The sequence below is a fragment of the Bos javanicus genome, chromosome 12, assembly GCF_032452875.1.
Source record: "Bos javanicus breed banteng chromosome 12, ARS-OSU_banteng_1.0, whole genome shotgun sequence".
Taxonomy (NCBI): Eukaryota; Metazoa; Chordata; class Mammalia; order Artiodactyla; family Bovidae; genus Bos; species Bos javanicus.
Window position 1 is genome coordinate 3414815 of NC_083879.1, and position 19033 is coordinate 3433847.

The following is a 19033-nucleotide window of genomic DNA, read 5'->3' on the forward strand; positions in this document are numbered from 1 at the left end:
TGGAGAATCCCAGGGACGGGGGAGCCTGGTGGGCTGCCGTCTATGGGGTCGCACAGAGTCAGACACGACTGAAGTGACTTAGCAGCAGCAGCAACACAGGAAATGACAATTACCTCCTGTCTAATTATTCATGAACATTTAACCTTCAACTATAATAATTTTTTTTTAAACCCAGTAACCAGTAAGTATGTAAAATATGTCTTATAGAACACTGTATTAAGATGAACAGAAAGGTAGCTCTTGGTTACTTCTTTAGCTGATTTTTCAGATGGCTTCTCTTCAAATTTTTGCCCTCTTATTTTTCCCCTTTCTAGATTCTTGTTTTCATTTTATTTTTTTGCTCCTCATTACCCTAATGGAAAACTGAAATTAGACTATGTTCATACTTATTAATAGTTCTAATAAAATGTGTTCTAAGAGCAAAAGAAAAAGATAGAATCACAAAATTCTTAAGAGCTGAATGGAAACTTAGAAAACTTATAGTTCAATTCTCTCATTTGGATAAGAGATTTTAGAAGTAAACGTTAGATAAATACCCTAAAATATTGTGAAAGAGATCAACTTGGCAAAAACTTTCAAGGAGTAAAATGAGATTTGATGTTAGATGGAGTTTTCATTTTAAATATATCTACCAAATATTAAGATTTAAATAGTGAATTTGAAAAGTACTATGGATAATAGTATTACATATCTCATTTGTTTCAAACCTGTTTTGGGTAGGTACTACAATAATTACTGTGCCTAATTCACAGATAAATAGCTATAGCTCGTGATGCTTATACCACTCACCTAGTTTTGAAAAATGTTTTGGTCGGTCCTCGACCTCAAGTCTTTGGTTGCAATCCAGAGCTTTTTTCTTTGCACCATGCTGCACTTAGAGAAATTCAAAAGTGAAAAGACTTAGTAATACATATGTTGGAATTATATTTGTTTTATTTTAATTTCATATTATGTTTGTGGTCATTTTTTTTCAAAGTAGAATACCAAAAACTGATATTTATGTTCAGACTTAAAGTAGCCAGTTGGCTTTATTTCCATGCATTCTTTTTTTTTTTTTTTTAATTCTTATTGGAGTGTAATTGATTTACAATGTTGTGTTAGTTTCAGGTTTACAGCAAAGTGAACCTTTGCTGTAAAAAAAAAAATCAGTTTTACATATACATTGATCCCTTCTGATAAATGATACTTTTATCCTATAACACTCTGAGACTTCCGGTTTGGGTCAGTCAATTTAGTATTGTGAACTCCTCAGTTCAATAACTTCTCTCCAGGAGACAAAGTAGAGGCTCTATAAACTGTGGAGAAGCTGATTTTAAATTGTTAAAGCTTATGGTCTACGCGAGTATCAAGTCTCTTTCAGCCCAGGCTCTGTGAGTGACCTCAGGAGGAGAGAGTCCTTTTCTGTAATTGTCTTACAACTGTCTAACCAGTGTGGCCTTTGGTTCTTTCTGGACTGTGGGCCCCCAAAGGCAAGACCTTTCATGAGGTTCATTGGTGGTTCCTTGGGGACCTTGTTGGTTCATTTCTTGGTCTGATGACCCCAGTGATATACAGCCTCCTTCTCCCTTTTTTCCATGAATGGCATGGTCCCTGAAAAACCTTTCTTTTAGGCTGTTTTCACTCCAGCTGTGCCTGGAAAGTTGAGATAGGTCCCAATGGCCTAACATGTCATTCTTTTGACCATGTCACATGTATGAGCCCTAAGTGCTAATTTCTGGGCATGTAAGCTATTTCCATATAACGTGTCTCTCAGTTCACTCTTTCTGCTGAATATTACTCAGCCAAATGGAGTACATTTGCCACTGGTCACTTTCAAACAGAAGGCAGGGCTAAGTCTCCAGTTTGGGGATTGCTGCATGGGCATCATTGTGGGAGAAATAAGTTCAGTGTTCTGCCACTGCCAACCTCAGTATGTGGAAAAAGGGGAAGAAATAGCTATCTTATGACTTAACTCTTCTCAGGAAGACAGCCCTCCCTTCCTGGCAGGAAGAGTTAATTTTGGAGACTTATTACACTGTGAGATTTTAAGCCCATGAATCAAGCTTCCTTTGAACATGACTATATGGAGTTTAGCATCTTTTATTTTTAACTGTGAGCCATTTCAACAGATATCTTTGGACCGGTTAGTAGCCCCTTGGGGAGCAGAAAGGCATTTCAGCTTGTACTTTATTCATATCATACTGTGTGTTTAGATAGATAAAGGGATAGATAGATATGCGTTATAAACACATATAAATTGTATATTATATTCCCAGTTTTGTAATCATGCCTAAATGAAGTGATTATGTTTAAAAGACTGTAAATAACAGTTGGTAACAGGTATTTAAAGTTCAGGTCCAGAGACCAAGAAGAGCTGATCTCTCTTGTAGGTATGTCTTTAAAGCACATAATAATAAAATTGACACCATGGTGGAACTAGATATTACCATACTAAGTGAGAGACTTATAAGTCAGACAGAGGAAGACAAATATATGATATCATTTTTATGTGGAATCTAAAAAAAAAAAAAAGATGCGAGTGAACTTATTTGTGAAACAGCAACAGACCCACAGATGTAGAAAGCACATTTATGGTTACCAAAGAGGAAGGAGGAGGGAGGGATAAATTAGGAGTCTGGGATTAGCAGATGCAAACTACCATATACAAAATAGATGAACCACAAGGACCTATTTGTATAGCATGGGGAACTATGTTCAATATCTTGCAATAACCTATAATGAAAAATGATTGAAAAAAGAATATATACATATGACTATATATATGCTTGAATCATTTGGCTGCATACCTGAAACTAACACAATAACTGTAATTTAATTTAAAAAATAAGCAATTAAAACCTCATATATTAAGTTTTTGTTCACTAAAAATGAAGGTTCTAGGGCCCGATCACTATTGGATAAGAAAAAGAAGGAACATACTGGAATCTTCATTTTAAGCAAATATCACACATGGTATTTATGCACATAAACTTTGAAGATCACTGATGTAAGCTATTGGGAATTGCTTGAATTTTGAATCTGAATGTATCAGGATTGAAGCACTTTTTATATGCCAACTTGATGTGGAAGATGCATTTGGGGAGGGAGAGAGGCTTGCAGACCCCAGGTCAGGGACCTTGCAATGGTTCAGCTGAGATGGTAGATTTACTGGTGTCAGCGTGAAAGGAAATGAAAAGATGAGTACAAGCAACATGAGTTACTGTGGGTTCACAGCACATGGAGAAGCGGTCGGAGCCTTTAAGCTTAGATGATGGGAGCACCGATTCCCCTTTTTCACAGGGAACATAACTGCAGAGGAGGATGGTGGCAGCTGCCGCCTGTGAATCCATGCTGATCTGTGGGTGGTTTCCTACTCCACACATGTGAGTCATGCTCCGTTTTGGAGGACACATACCAGGAACAAAACTCAGCTCTCCTCTGCAGGAGGCCTCTCCCTGCCCTACTCAGGATTTTGAAACAGTTGGAGAGGTGGCTAGAGCTGGGAGACCCTAATGCTGCCATGTTTCGGGTAGTGTTGGGCTTAAGCCTCACCTAACTTTTTCCTACTGGGTAATATTTCAAAGCAATTTTCAACTGCTCATAATATAATTAAACTTTTTTTTTGTATTTTGTAATCTTTTTACAAAATTCTGTCATATGGGTCCTTCCGTCTGCTCTTCAAAGCAGAGTTCTGTGCTAGATGGAGTAATCATCCTTCTCTTGATATCCACGAGGAGAATTCCTGCACTTGCTTTATGCCTTTATGGCATTTACTTTAGTCCCACCCCTGCTCTGCCTGACCTTCCAGGCCCAGTTCAAACGTTGTTTCTTTGAAAGCTCACCCAGTTTCCTCTGTTAGTCTCATTATTTTATTTGAGTTACTCTAAAACTTTGTACACACTGCATTATTACTCATTATTTCATGGCCCTGTAGCTATTTATGACTCCTGTCTTCCTCTCTATTCAGACTGTGGGCCAGGAGAGCATCTCTGGGCCAAGGCTGTGTTTGTTCTTAACTGCGAACAAGGGCGTCAGACTCGAGGAAGTCTCTATAAATTTGTCTCGTCAAGTTCTGGACAAAGAGTCAGTGTGCCCAGTGGGCACCATCGGGTTCCTGCTGTATTCTATTTAATCCCGAAATCAGGGTTGGGGAAGGAAGCCCAGACAGTAAATAAGTCAGTGAAGCTGCACTTGGAGAAGGTAGAAAGACACAACCCAGGATTTCTTGATTCTTCATCCTGGGGGCTTCCCAATTAGCTTAGTCTGTTTTATTTCAGAACAGACATAGCTGTTTCTTGGATGTCACGTAGGATCCTTTTAGATTACCCATTGTATTTTAAAATCTGTCTAATTGTGTTCCATGAAATCTGCTATTCATCAAGAATGTTATGCACAATTTTGATACCCTTTTCCCTTTCATCAGTGTGGGAAATGCAGTGAATGAGCTTTATTAACTCCAGCATCCCACAACGGCCCCCATTGTCATTATCTATGACATTTTATGGGTTTTTTTTCAGGCCTTTTTAGAAGGCATTCAGAACTGAATCAGTTTTATCTACAGTTAAATTTAAAATTCACAGGGACCATTTAAAATGCATTGTGATAGTGCAAATAGGCAACATTTACCTGATTCCCTTCATCCTCTAATTTTGTCACTCTGCTGAAAAGAGCTATTGACTGTGTCAGGCATGATTTGCTCTTTATAAAACCCTGCTTATTGCTCATGATTCCATCATCCTCCAGATTTTGATAAATTTTCTCTCTTTGGGGCTGTTTTATTATTTTACTGTTGATATTAGACTTACCAGGCCATCATTTTTAGGTTCACTTCTCTTGCTTTTCATCAAATGTGTACTTGCTCCTATATACTCTCAGATTACCTTTGTATTAGAGCTGATAGCACAGTGACTGAAATTTCACTAGTTGAGGCTTACACAGTATACTAAGCATGACTATTACAGAAAGGCCTCTTTTAAAATGCAAGCGTCATGGAACGTGTCACTTACCTTGAATCCTTTAGTGACAATTATTTTTCACCACATTTTATATTGAAGTAACATCTTGAGGACAGGAAAAGCCTGCATGAAGGGGAGACAGAGGAGGGAGGCTGGCAGCGGGGAACCAAGGGCAAACGAAAGGGGGTCTCGCCGGCTTCTTGCCATCTGGAATAAATGACTCCTGTTTGTCAAGGAACAGATCTTCAATAGGGACAGTCCTTCCCCCTCACCCTGCATAAACAGGCTGAAACTAATGCTAGGGAAAGATTAAATTCAAAATTATAATCTACATTACATTTAGGAAAGAAAAAAAGTACTTAATTCATGGATCAATTTTAGGGCAAATGATACTGGAGAAATACATATAATTTTAAAATGTTGTCTATTTCCCAGAAAGAATATGGTTTTCCTGTAATAATAGTAACAGCAAATGTTGACTGAATACTTACTGTAGGCATGTTCTTGTTTGTCTTGGTAAGCTTACGGGGTAGATGCTATAACGTCCACCTTGCACTTAGGAAAATACTGAAGCACAGAGAGGTTATTGGTCCTTTGAAACAAAGCTGGGATCCAGACTCAGGCAGCCCCAGAGAAGAAGCCACGCTGTTCAATGCTACCCTCTGGCGCACACCAAGGATGACAAGGTCCATCTTCTCTTCCTGGTTTTTATTTTCTGTTACGACCCTGGAGGAATTCAGGCTTCCATCTTGTACATCCATTTGCTTGTGCTATTTTGTTTTGCCTGTTTGTTGTTGTTTATTAAACACAGACTTTCAAACTATAATGTGTAAAATGAAGAGGGAAAAATAGACTCATTGCATAACAGAGGTGATATTTATGAAAGCCTATGGAAGAAATCATAGAAAAAGCTGAGGAATTCCAGAAAAACATCTACTTCTGCTTTGTTGACTATGCTAAGGCTGTTGACTGTGTGGATCACAACAAACTGTAGAAAATTCTTAAAGATCTAGGAATACCAGACTACCTAGCCAGTCTCCTGAGAAACCTGTATGTTGGTCAAGAAGCAACAGTAAGAACTGAACTTGGAACAACGGACTGGTTCTAAATTGGGAAATGAGTACGTCAAGGCTGTATATTATCATCCTGCTTATTTAACTTATATGCAGATTTGTTGTTCAGTCACTCAGCTGTGTCTGACTCTTTGTGACCCCATGGACTGCAGCATGCCAGGCTTCCATGTCCTTCACTATCTCCCAGAATTTGCTCAAGCTCATGTCCAATGAAATGGTACATAATGAAGAGTAAATCATGCAAAATCCTGGGCTGGATGACTCACAAGCTGGAATAAAGAATCGCCAGGAGAAATATCAGCAACTCAGATATGCATATGATACCATTCCAATGGCAGAAAATGAAGAGAAACTAAAGAGCCTATTGATGAGGATGAAAGGAGAGAGTGAAAAACCTGGCTTAAAACTCAACATTCAAAATATCAAGATCATGGCATTCTGTCCCATCACTTCATGGCAAATAGATGGGGGAAAATGGAAACAGTGACAGATTTTATTTTGAGGGCTTCAAAATCACTGCAGATGGTGATTGCAGCCACTAAATTAAAAGATGCTCCTTGAAAGAAAAGGTATGACAAACTTAGACAGCATATTAAAAAGCAGAGACATCACTTTGCTGACAAAAGTCTGTACAGTCAAAGTTATAGTTTTTCCAGTAGTCATGTACAGATGTGAGAGTTGGACCATAAAGAAAGCTGAGCACCAAAGGACTGATGCTTTTCAACTGTGGTGTTGGAGAAGACTTGTAAGAGTCCCTTGGACAGCAAGGAGATCAAACCAGTCAATCCTAAAAGAAATCAACTCTGAACATTCATTGGAAGGACTGATGCTGAAGCTGAAGCTCCAATATTTTGGCCACCTAATGCAAAGACCCGACTCATTGGAAAAAACCCTGATGCAGGGAAAGACTGAAGGCAGGAGGGGAAGGGGGTGACAGAGGATGAGATGGTTGGACAACATCACTGACTCAATAGACATGAGCTTATGCAAACTCTGGGAGGTAGTGAAGGGCAGGGAAGCCTGGTATGCTGCAGTTCATGGAGTCACAAAGAGTTGGACACAACTTAGTGACTAACAACAATGGAAAAAATTGAAAATCCTTTCAATTGAGCAGGCACTTGAGGTGAAAAATGGAGACTTCTGGTAAGCATTACTAATTCAAAATGAACAAAGGCAAATCTTTATGACATTTTTTGGATGGAATGTTAATCATGTTGTCTTAATAAAAATAATAAATTCTTATTTAATGCTGGAAATATTTGGATATCATCATGCTGGATACAGAATGACATCTCAAGACATAAAAAAGCAACATAACACTCTATTCAGTCTTAGTTAAGCACAGTGGTATTTGTATTTTTAGTCAGTCCTTCATTCACATATTCACTCATTCATTCATTTGATAAATGCTCATGAGAATTCATTGATATCATTTAGCCACAGGGTATATACCTTTCATATAATAAGAAATAGAGTAGGATAATGTTTCATTTATCTCTGGAAAGAGCTATGGTACATGTGGAACTATAAAGGACTATCAAACCATGTTATGGTCGGTGAACAGTTTGGGCCATTTAAAGAATTTCTTATATTTTGTTATCAATTTAAATGTTTACTTTTCTTGAACATGCTGCTGCTGCTAAGTCGCTTCAGTCTTGTCCGACTCTGTGTGACCCCATAGACGTCAGCCCAACAGGCTCCCCCGTCCCTGGGATTCTCCAGGCAAGAACACTGGAGTGGGTTGCCATTTCCTTCTCCAATGCAGGAAAGTGAAAAGGGAAAGTGAAAAGTGAAAGTGAAGTTGCTCAGTTGTGTCCGATGCAGCGATGCCATGGACTGCAGCCTACCAGGTTCCTCTGTCCATGGGATTTTCCAGGCAAGAGTACTGGAGTGGGTTGCCATTGCCTTCTCCCTTTCTTGAACTTACATCAATTTAAATGTTTACTTTTCTTGAATGTCTTATATTTTGTTATCAATTTAAATGTTTACTTTTCTTGAACATGCATGTCATATCATGAGGAGTTTTTCATCCTTATCGAGAACATAAAATGTAATGGTAATTTATTGCTGATACATAATAATATTGGTATGTTGGAAATAGTAATTAAATACCTACTATGCAAATAAATACCTAGTAAAATAGCATGTTTTTCTTAGAAATGTATGTTCTGTGTAATTATTCAGTACTATAAATGAAGAAGCTATTATAAGATGTAATAGCTTCATTATAAATTTTGCAATCTAATTTATTATCTTTTAGATATTATTTGTCACTTTCAAGCTTGCTTAGAATATTAGAAAAAAAATTAAAATTATATAATTAAATATATATTAACCTGTTCCATTAACATTTTGTCTAGAATCTAAATTAGGAAACTAATACATAGTTTTATAATGTGTGAGATTTTAGAGTATTATTATCATTTTAATTATGTTAATTATTTTTAATTTTCTTCTCCATAGAAGTAGAAAAATTCATTGACATAACTTCACTGGTTAAGATAGTAAATAATTGTTTGTAGTTTTTTTTAACCATTTCCCTTTATTTTGTATGCATCAATAAGCTCATTAAAACATTTTAGTTATAAGTACAAAGGCTCCCATATACCACTCTTTATCACCTCCATCTTTTATTCCCTTTGTGAAAACATAAAGTCCTCATAGCTGCTTTAGAGACATAAAAATCTCTGATTTGTTTGAAAAAGCCTCAGTATGCATAGGCAATGTTTAAAGAGGCTTTGGTAAAATAAAAAGTAGAAAGCTTTTAAAGCAGATGTAGAGATTCTGTCAACTTAGAAGCAAGGCCAAGATGACAGTGTATATTGGAAAACGATCCAACTTGGGTCATCAGTTGCTTCTTGAGGTTAGTCTAACAGCTGGAGTATTCTTGTTATTAACTAAGTGTCCTTATTAACCAGGGGCAATTCAGCCCTGTCTTCAGGGTCCTCCAAAATGCTTTGTAAAATAACTACAAGGGCCCAAATTAAGGACAAAGCAAATAACTATAATTACTCTGGTACATATACTTTGCCAAGCCAACAAAAACTGGTTTCTAAGATGTTAGAAGGCCTTTTTAATTATCAAAGAGAATTAAAATTATGTTGTCTTATTTTTCTTTCTATATTTAAAATATTGCTTTTGTTTTGAAGTATTTCAGTTTTCTCTGAAAATTTGCATATATAAGTTTTCAATTAACAATAAGAGACTAATACTTGTTTCCTTGTTTTATATTTGCAGAATGTTGATTTATGTCTTGTGTTAGATGCTGTGGAAGATACTAAAAGTTAATAGGTGAAATCTCTGCCTTCGAAGGAGTATGTTCTCTTTGGGGGAGTAAAGAAATGCATAAATGAACAGTTAAATAGTAATGGAAGGAACTCTAAAATAAAATACTGAACTCTTTATGCTAGACTATGCAGATAACTACACATCACATTGACTTATGCAGCACAATAATGTTTTTTAGAACATTATAAAAGAAAATGGAAACGGTGCAGAAAACATTCAGGTTTTTGAAAAAAATTCCAGATTTGATGTCTGCTCCTGCAACTTATAAGTGGACTTACTTGGGTTCCCTGAAATAATTTCTCCTTTGCATGGTCCTTTTAGCCACTGAGAGAATAAAAGTCAGACATTAAGCTAGACCTGTCATTTTTTTTTTTTTTTTATTAAGTGAGACAATACACATATGTAGAGGATTATGTAGACTTTGGGGCTTTTTTCTAATTGTCTTTCTTTGCCAACAGCAGCAGTAGAGGAAAGAAAGTGGAGAGGAGTGGTCTAAATGTGAGTATCAAAAAGGTTTAAAGAAGTGATGAAGGGTGCCCAGATGACAGAATGTCCTTTAGTTCAGTGTTACTCAAAATGCTGGCTTATGAAATATTTATACTGAAATTAGTACAGAAATTGAGAGCTAAGTGTTTAGAATTTTTATGGCAGTTTGATAGAGTAATTGTATGCTAATTTAGTAATAACTGGGGACTGACGGTCTGTGGTTGAGACTTCACCTCTCAATGTAGGGGTTACAAGTTGGGGAGTTACAATGAAGGGGTTACCTGTTTGGGGAGGTAAGACCCATATGCCTTGCAGTCTAAAAACCAAAACATAAAACAGAAGCAATATTGTAACAAATTCAATAAAGACTTAAGAATGGTTCACATTAAAAAATATTACTAATAATATTCTGAGGCTGTATTTTTACATCTTTAACTTTTTTCTCTTTGCTTTTCTAATCATTTATTTTATTGAATTTTAAAGCGGTATCAGCCTGCAATTGATTCTTCAGCTCCAGCAGTTTGGAAAACCCTGTTTTTACCAGAGTAGACGTTTTAAATTCTACCAATTGAAAGTTGATCAATTATCTCAGTGATTTTTTTTTTTGAAACTAACATCACAGTTCCTCCTCTTTTTCAACAGTGATGTAAACATTTTATTATTGTCAATGTGATGTTGGCAGCAGGGACTTTGAGGATTTCACGGCACCAGCCTGTCTATGACTGCTTGAATGAGGGACTTGGAGGAGACAGGGACATACAGAGATTTTTTTGCCACTGTCATAGATGCGATGAAAAACTTGTAAACAAAAGGGTGAATGTTTAATAATGTAGACCATCACAGCAGCAAGGGAATAGAAGTTATCCAGCAAACAGCACTAAGACAAATGCCAGACTCTCTAGAATATTCACAGGACCACGGTATACATTGCTTCAGCCTGGTTGATGCTGCTCAGGTAAACTTTAGTAGTCAGCATTTTCTCCCCTGATGACTTACACAACTCTGGCTTAGAATCTGGTAAATAACTTGGGGAAGTGAAGACCAAAGAAGAAATATCTGGCATTAAAAGTAAATCAGGTGGGAAGAGCAAGAAAGATATCTACAAACAAAATCTGTTTCCTGCTCCCATTTCCTCCTAATTTCTGGCTGACTTTATTTATTTAGTGTGTGTGTGTGTGTGTTTGTGAACTTCCCAAGCAGAATTGATCTTAGATAACACCTGGGTGATATATGTCAGAAGTCTAGGACAAGCTATTTTTGGATTTGGTGACCGGAAATCAGAAAAGTCAACAATAGCTAACAAAACTCAGTCTGTGTATTACAAGTACTGTCAATGAATGCCTGATTTTACTCCATTCTTTTTAAAAGAAAAATATAGTTGACAAAGTCATCTATTTGTTTATCACTTCTACACTTATATATATATATATATTTTAATATTCAAAGCAGCTTTATTTGTTTTTTTTATTTTATTACTATTACTATTTTTACTTTACAATATTGTATTGATTTTGCCATACATCAACATGCATCTGCCATGGGTGTACACGTGTTCCCCATCCTGAACCCCCCTCCCACCTCCCTCCCCATATCATCCCTCTGGGTCATCCCAGTGCACCAGCCCCAAGCTTCCTGTATCCTGCATCGAACCTGGACTGGCAATTCATTTCTTATACAATATTATACATGTTTTAATGCCATTCTCCCAAATCATCCCCCCTCCCTCTCCCACAGAGTCCAAAAGACTGTTCTATACATCAGTGTCTCTTTTGCTGTCTCGTATACAGGGTTATTGTTATCATCTTTCTGAATTCCATATATATGCGTTAGTATACTATATTGGTGTTTTTCTTTCTGGCTTACTTCGCTCTGTATAATAGGCTCCAGTTTCATCCACCTCGTTAGAAATTTTCAATAACTTTAAGATGTATTTTTACCAATCCACTTTTTTAATTTGAAGATTTTTCATAGGTGTCCTTTTTAATAAGAAAAGTCCAAAGGCAGAATAATTTAATTATAGGAGCCTCAGGGAATTCTCTTAGCATTTTTTATTTTTTAAACCTTTTTGAGACAACTGTAGATTCACATGCAGTTGTGCAAAATACAGTGATTCCATGGCTTTTTCACTCAGTTTCCCCCAAAGCATAACATAACTGTTGTATAACAATACCACAGTCAGGAAACTGACATTGACATAATTTACAGAACTAATTCAGATTTCATCAGTTTTACATGCACTCATGTGCGTACCTATCTGTGTATTTAGTTCTCTGCAATTTTTATCACATTTGTAGATTTGGGCAACCACCACCACTGTCAAGATACAGAATATTCACGTCACAAGGCTCTCCTGAGTTACCTTTTTATAGCCAAAATCACTAGACTTCCCCATCCTCCTCGAACTCTTGGAAAACTCTAGGCTTTTCTCCATCTTTATTTTTTGTCATTTCAAGTACGTTGTGTAAGTGGAATCATACAGTACATAAGACTATGTGGTTGACTTTTAAAATTAGCATTATTCCTTTGAGATCAACCAGGTTATTGTGCCTATGTTCATTCTTTTTTATTGCTGAGTAGTAGTATTTCATGGTATTGTGGGCCACGTTTTTAAATCATTCACCCATTGAAGGACATTTGGATTGTTTACTTAGAAATAGTGTTTTTTTTTTTTTCTTTTGTAATTGAGATAATCCCCTCCATGGTCTTATTCTTAAAGAACTTATTTGAGCAAAGAGATTTGTAAATATTCATCCATTAGACTTCTTCTCTGGACTCCAGGGCTGAGTGGAAGGTGGGTAGGGAAAGGGAGGGGAGGAGAGTGTGTCGGGGGCGGGAGAGAAAGTATAGAATTCTGAGTTGAATTCCGGTCACCTCAGTGCAATGATCCTTCATAGGATCTCTGTGCTGTACTGGGCCATGTTTCCCACACCCAGAGGGAAGATCAAATTGCCCTGGAGATGTGGCCTTCTCCAAGGAGAATCTCCCTCAGGGCCCAGAGTTTGCCGCTTAGTGGGTATCTCAGGCCAGAAGTACCAGGAGTGTCGCAGTCCCTGGGTAGGATAGCAATCACCATGATCCTCTGTGAGGTGGAAATCGCGACGTTGGGGTGGGAAATGGCGGTGGGAGCACTACTGAGAAACTGAGGTTGTTTTTTCTGTGGAGAAGCTGAATACCCGTGTTTGGGCAATTCCAAAGCGCGGGGCCGAGGCCTACATGCTTACATGCAGAAAAGGTGGGTGGCATACAGTGGGTGAGGGGCGGGGAGCAGGCAGTGACGCCCTCCCAGCAATGAGGTGGCTGCGACGGTAGGAGCAGTTACTGCTACGCCTTGCCGGGAATACGGAGTCCCCTCATTCACGGCGGAAGTTTGAGCCCTGACTCCCACAGCGGTGAAAGGTGGAGGCCTTGTGAGCGGTGTCGCTCTGGGGAGTGAGTCAGCAGGGGGAAGGGGCCGGCAGCTTCACTCCCCTTTTTCCTCTCTCTTGATTCTTAAGGGAGTTACAACGGCCCAGTCAGGTCTCAGGTTGACAGTTCCAACAAGTATTTCTCAATATGATTCATAACAAAACCTAAGAGTTGAAGGATCTTGTGTAAAACATACACACAGAGGTGAAGGGCCAGGAATGAAGAGACCTTACCTCTTGTTCTGATATTCATCATTCAGTTTCCTCATGTGCAAGACACGAGGACAGTTTTGAAAGGCTTCTTACATTAAAATTGTATAATTCTGTCAAAACCACCAATGTAAACATTTCCATGTTCCGTTGAACTATCATGCTTCATTATCCTATTGTTATTTAACTCCCATTTCAAAATTACTGGGTTTCCCTGATATAGCTCAGTTGGTAAAGAATCCGCCTGTAATGCAGGAGACCTGGGTTCGATCCCTGGGTTGGGAAGATCCCCTGGAGAAGGGCAAGGCTACCCACTCCAGTATTCTGGCCCGGAGAATTTCATGGCCTGTATAGTCAATGGGGTCGCCAAGAGTCGGACACGACTGAGCGACTTTCACTTCACTTCAAAATTACTATATTAATATTTATCTGAAGATATATTTATCTGTCAAAGATATACATGTATATGTGTGTATTTATGTATATTTACACATATGTAATATAATTTTACCATTATTAGGAAATATTAAGAAGTATTGGGGCATATGCCATTATCAGGGCTTCCCTGGCAGCTCAGAGGTAAAGAATCTGCCTGCCATAGGACATTGGGTAATCCCAGGTTTGGGAAGATTCCCTGGAGAGTGCATGGAAACCCATGTATTCTTGCCTGGAGACTCCCACGGACAGAGGACTCTGGTGGGCTATAGTCCATGGAGTCCCACAGAGTCAGGACACAGCTGAAGTGATCTCACATGAATGCAAGCAAAGCACATTTTAAAACTGATAATGGTATGCATGAATGCTTAATTCTGTGTGAGTGAATGCTGTAGACAGACAAGTCTGTTTGCTGAACTGGAGGGCCTGTGTGTTAAGGGGAGGTGGGGGTCGGGGACAGTAAGATTTTGGCAGGAAAGGCGCTCCAGGGGCCACTTTGCCCCTTAAATCTTTGCTTTCCAATGAACTGAAGACTCCTTAGAAGGGAAGTTCTTCCTTGGGGAAGAGTTACACACCTTACTGCAATGCTTATGTCCATACCTAGAGGAGCTCTATTAGGAAGCAGATGGAGAGAGAAGGAGGTAGGGAGACAGAAGGGTGGAGGTGCGCGCAGAAGGCCCAAGCTTTTAGTCTGTCTGCCTTCAGCTACCCCAGTGCTGTATCCGGCTTTCAAGGATTCCCATTTGAGGTGACCACCCCAGAAAAACCTAGAATGAATTACCTCTATTATCATTCTCTCCTAATATTAGATATAAATTGCCACAGATAAAAATTACTTTACAGCGAAATTACTCTTAAGGAAGAAATTCATTGTCTAACAAAAATAAACAATTTCATCTGAATCTGAATAAAAGCAGTAATCTTCAACAAAAAGCTTCTTTCAATACTAAACTCATTTCACTCGTTTTAAAGTATCTAACCTCAGCAATATGTCTTTTGTGCTCATTAAAAGAAAAGCTTTGATGTGCTTTTGTTTCCAGATACATTACATCTTAGTTTTGCTAATTTTGGTTTAAAAAAGGAAAAAAAAAAAACTCTCTCTCACAAATTGTCTTTTTTTTTTTCCTTCAGATTCTAACAGGTAATTTGTTTGGTTTTGTATTTTTGTTAATGTTTGGTGGATATTCTGATAAGCCTCAATGCATCAGATGTAATGGTAAATTTTGACTTAGGTGTTCACTTCTGATTATTTCCCTACTGATCATTCCACCACTTAGAAGAGCATAGCAATTCACACGTATTAAGAAGAAAACAGAATACACCACAATATTTCTCTTTATGAAATATCCAATTGTTATAATAAGACTAGCTTATGTTGATATAATGTTTGTATAAACAATTAACTCTTTATGATAACACACTGTTGAAGAAGGAAAAGAGCTATTATTTATTATTCCAATTTCAGAGGAAGGAATAGAAGCTCAGGGAGGACTGACCAAGGCATAAAAATATTAAAATAGGGGTTCCAGAAGATATCCAAGTTTCAATTTCTGGTTGAGTTATCTTTCCTTTTTATTGTATTATTTATATATTTATTTTTTAATCACCTAAATAAACTGAAGTGACATTTAGGACCTATCAAGCTTCTCTGTGCTCTTTATACTTGAGACAGCTTGTTAAAATCATAAATTAAAGGGGTTTCCATGGTGGCTCAGTCGGTAAAGAATCCACCTGCGATGCAGGAGACCAGGGTTTGAACCCTGGGTTGGGAAGATCCCCTGGAGGAGGGCATGGCAACCCACTCCAGTGTTCTTGCCTGGAGAATCCCCAGGGACAGAGGAGCCTGGAGGTCTGCAGTCCATGGGGTAGTAAAGAGTTGTACACGACTGAGTTAAAATTAAAGGACCCGATTACAGAGGAATACTCAGAGTGGTGGTCCTAGAATCCTATCCACAGCTCTCAAACCCCCTGACCATTCATTCAATTCAAAAGAATGGAGAGTCTTTGAAGAAGGGACGAATTGAGAGCATAGCATTGACATATAAACACTATCAGGTGTGAAACAGACAGCTAGTGGGAAGTTGCTGTATCATACATGGAGCTCAGCCTGGTGCTCTGTGATGACCTAGAGGGATGCGATGAGGGTGCGAGGGAGGGAAGCTCATGGGGGAAGGAATATATGCACATCCATGCCTGCTTCATGGTGTTGTATGGCAGAAACCAACACAACACTGCAAATTAAACACTCCAGTTAGAAAAGTAACACAGTCTCTCTGGAGAGAGGAGCTACACTGCGTGCGTAGCTCCAGCCTCCTCAGAAGGAGTGGGATGCTGCTGCCTCTTCTCCAGGCAGGAAGGGTGGGCTTCCAGCAGCTCAGGGTGCTCTTGGTGGGTTCCTTCCATTCATGCTTCAAGTCCAAGAGCAAGGCAGAGGGAGTGGAGGGCCACTCTTGGTTACTACAATCTCCACGGACGAACGATGAGGATGCATTTCCTGTGGACCACAAAGAAGAAATTCTGCCTAATTTGGCAGTTCCCCAGGGGTCCAACGATTACAACTCTGTGCTTTCACATCTGTGGTCCAGGTTCAATCCCGGGTAGGGGAACTAAGTTCCTGCAAGCCTTGTGCACAGCATGGCCAAAGAAGAAGAAGAAGAAAAAAAAATCTAATTAGGACTCAGGGGTGAATAGGTGGAGCACAAAAGAGTTTCAGGGCAGTGAAACTACTCTGTGATACTATAATGATGGACATTTATGGTTATATGTTTGCCCAGACCCTTAGAATGGGTACCACCAAAAGTAAGCTGTGGGCTCTGGGTGATGATGGTGTGTCAATGCAAGACCATCAGTTGTAACAAATGCACCATCGGGTGAGGGATGCTGATAGGGGATGTTATGCAAATGTGGGATCAGGGAGTAAGTGGGAAATCTCTGTGTCTTCTGTTCAGTTGTGTTATGTGTCTAAAACTTCTCTAAGAAATCAAATCTATTAAAAAGAAATTCTGCCTAAGAGGACTGCTTCAGAGGGTGAGGAGAAGCCAACAGCCAAAGAGTCTCATTCTAGGGTTCCAATCTAAGGAGGGGGAGAAGGAAACAGAGATGAGAAACCCTTCCTACCCAGGCCTCAAGTTCCAGCCCCACCTGGGGTGGGAGTAAGGGGTGTCTTATTGTTGAATGAGGAATGGGGTGGAATCAGTTCACTATAACTGAATAGTTTTAATTACTGAGTAGTGATTGTAAATTTTTAACTCAAAAGAATTGGACTTCATTTTCAGATCAGATCAGTTGCTCGGTCGTGTCTGACTCTTTGCGACCCCATGAATCGCAGCACGCCAGGCCTCCCTGTCCATCACCAACTCCCAGAGTTCACCCAGACTCACATCCATTGAGTCAGTGATGCCATCCAGCCGTCTCATCCTCTGTCGTGCCCTTCTCCTCCTGCCCCCAATCCCTCCCAGCATCAGAGTCTTTTCCAATGAGTCAACTCTTCGCATGAGGTGGCCAAAGTACTGGAGTTTCAGCTTTAGCATCATTCCTTCCAAAGAAATCCCAGGGCTAACCTCCTTCAGAATGGACTGGTTGGATCTCCTTGCAGTCCAAGGGACTCTCAAGAGTCTTCTCCAACACCACAGTTCAAAAACATCAATTCTTTGGCGCTCAGCCTTCTTCACAGTCCAACTCTCACATCCATACATGACCACAGGAAAAACCATAGCCTTGACTAGACGAACCTTTGTTGGCAAAGTAATGTCTCTGCTTTTGAATATGCTATCTAGGTTGGTCATAACTTTCCTTCCAAGGAGTAAGTGTCTTTTAATTTCATGGCTGCAGTCACCATCTGTAGTGATTTGGGAGCCCAGAAAAATAAAGTCTGTTTCCACTGTTTCCCCATCTATTTCCCATGAAGTGATGAGACCGGATGCCATGATTTTCGTTTTCTGAATGTTCAGCTTTAAGCCAACTTTTTCACTCTCCACTTTCACCTTCACCAAGAGGCTTTTGAGTTCCTCTTCATTTTCTGCCATAAGGGTGGTGTCATCTGCATATCTGAGGTTATTGATATTTCTCCTGGCAATCTTGATTCCAGCTTGTGTTTCTTTCAGTCCAGCATTTCTCATGATGTACTCTGCATAGAAGTTAAATAAACAGGGTGACAATATACAGCCTTGACGAACTCCTTTTCCTATTTGGAACCAGTCTGTTGTTCCATGTCCAGTTCTAACTGTTGCTTCCTGACCTACATACAAATTTCTCAAGAGGCAGATCAGGTGGTCTGGTATTCCCATCTCTTTCAGAATTTTCCACAGTTGATTGTGATCCACACAGTCAAAGGCTTTGGCATAGTCAATAAAGCAGAAATACATTTTTTCTGGAACTCTCTTGCTTTATCTATGATCCAGCAGATGTTGGCAATTTGATCTCTGGTTCCTCTGCCTTTTCTTAAACCAGCTTGAACATCAGGAAGTTCATAGTTCACATATTGCTGAAGCCTGGCTTGGAGAATTTTGAGCATTACTTTACTAGCATGTGAGATGAGTGCAATTGTGCAGTAGTTTGAACATTCTTTGGCATTGCCTTTCTTTGGGATTGGAATGAAAATTGACCTTTTCCAGTCCTGTGGCCACTGCTGAGTTTTCCAAATTTGCTGGCATATTGAGTGCAGCACGTTCACAGCATCATCTTTCAGGATTTGGAATAGCTCAACTGGAATTCCATCACCTCCACTAGCTTTGTTCATAGTGATGCTTTCAAAGGCTCACTTGACTTCACATTCTAGGATGTCTGGCTCTAGGTCAGGGATCACACCATTGTGATTATCTGGGTCGTGAAGATCTTTTTTGTACAGTTCTTCTGTGTATTCTTGCCATCTCTTCTTAATATCTTCTGCTTTTGTTAGGTCCATACCATTTCTGTCCTTTATTGAGCTCATCTTTGCATGAACTGTTCCTTTGGTATCTCTGATTTTCTTGAAGAGATCCCTAGTCTTTCCCATTCTGTTGTTTTCCTCTATCTCTTTACATTGATAGCTGAAGAAGGCTTTCTTATCTCTTCTTGCTATTCTTTGGAACTCTGCATTCAGATGTTTATATCTTTCCTTTTCTCCTTTGCTTTTTGCTTCTCTTCTTTTCACAGCTATTTGTAAGGCCTCCCCAGACAGTTATTTTGCTTTTTTGCATTTCTTTTCCATGGGGATGGTCTTGAT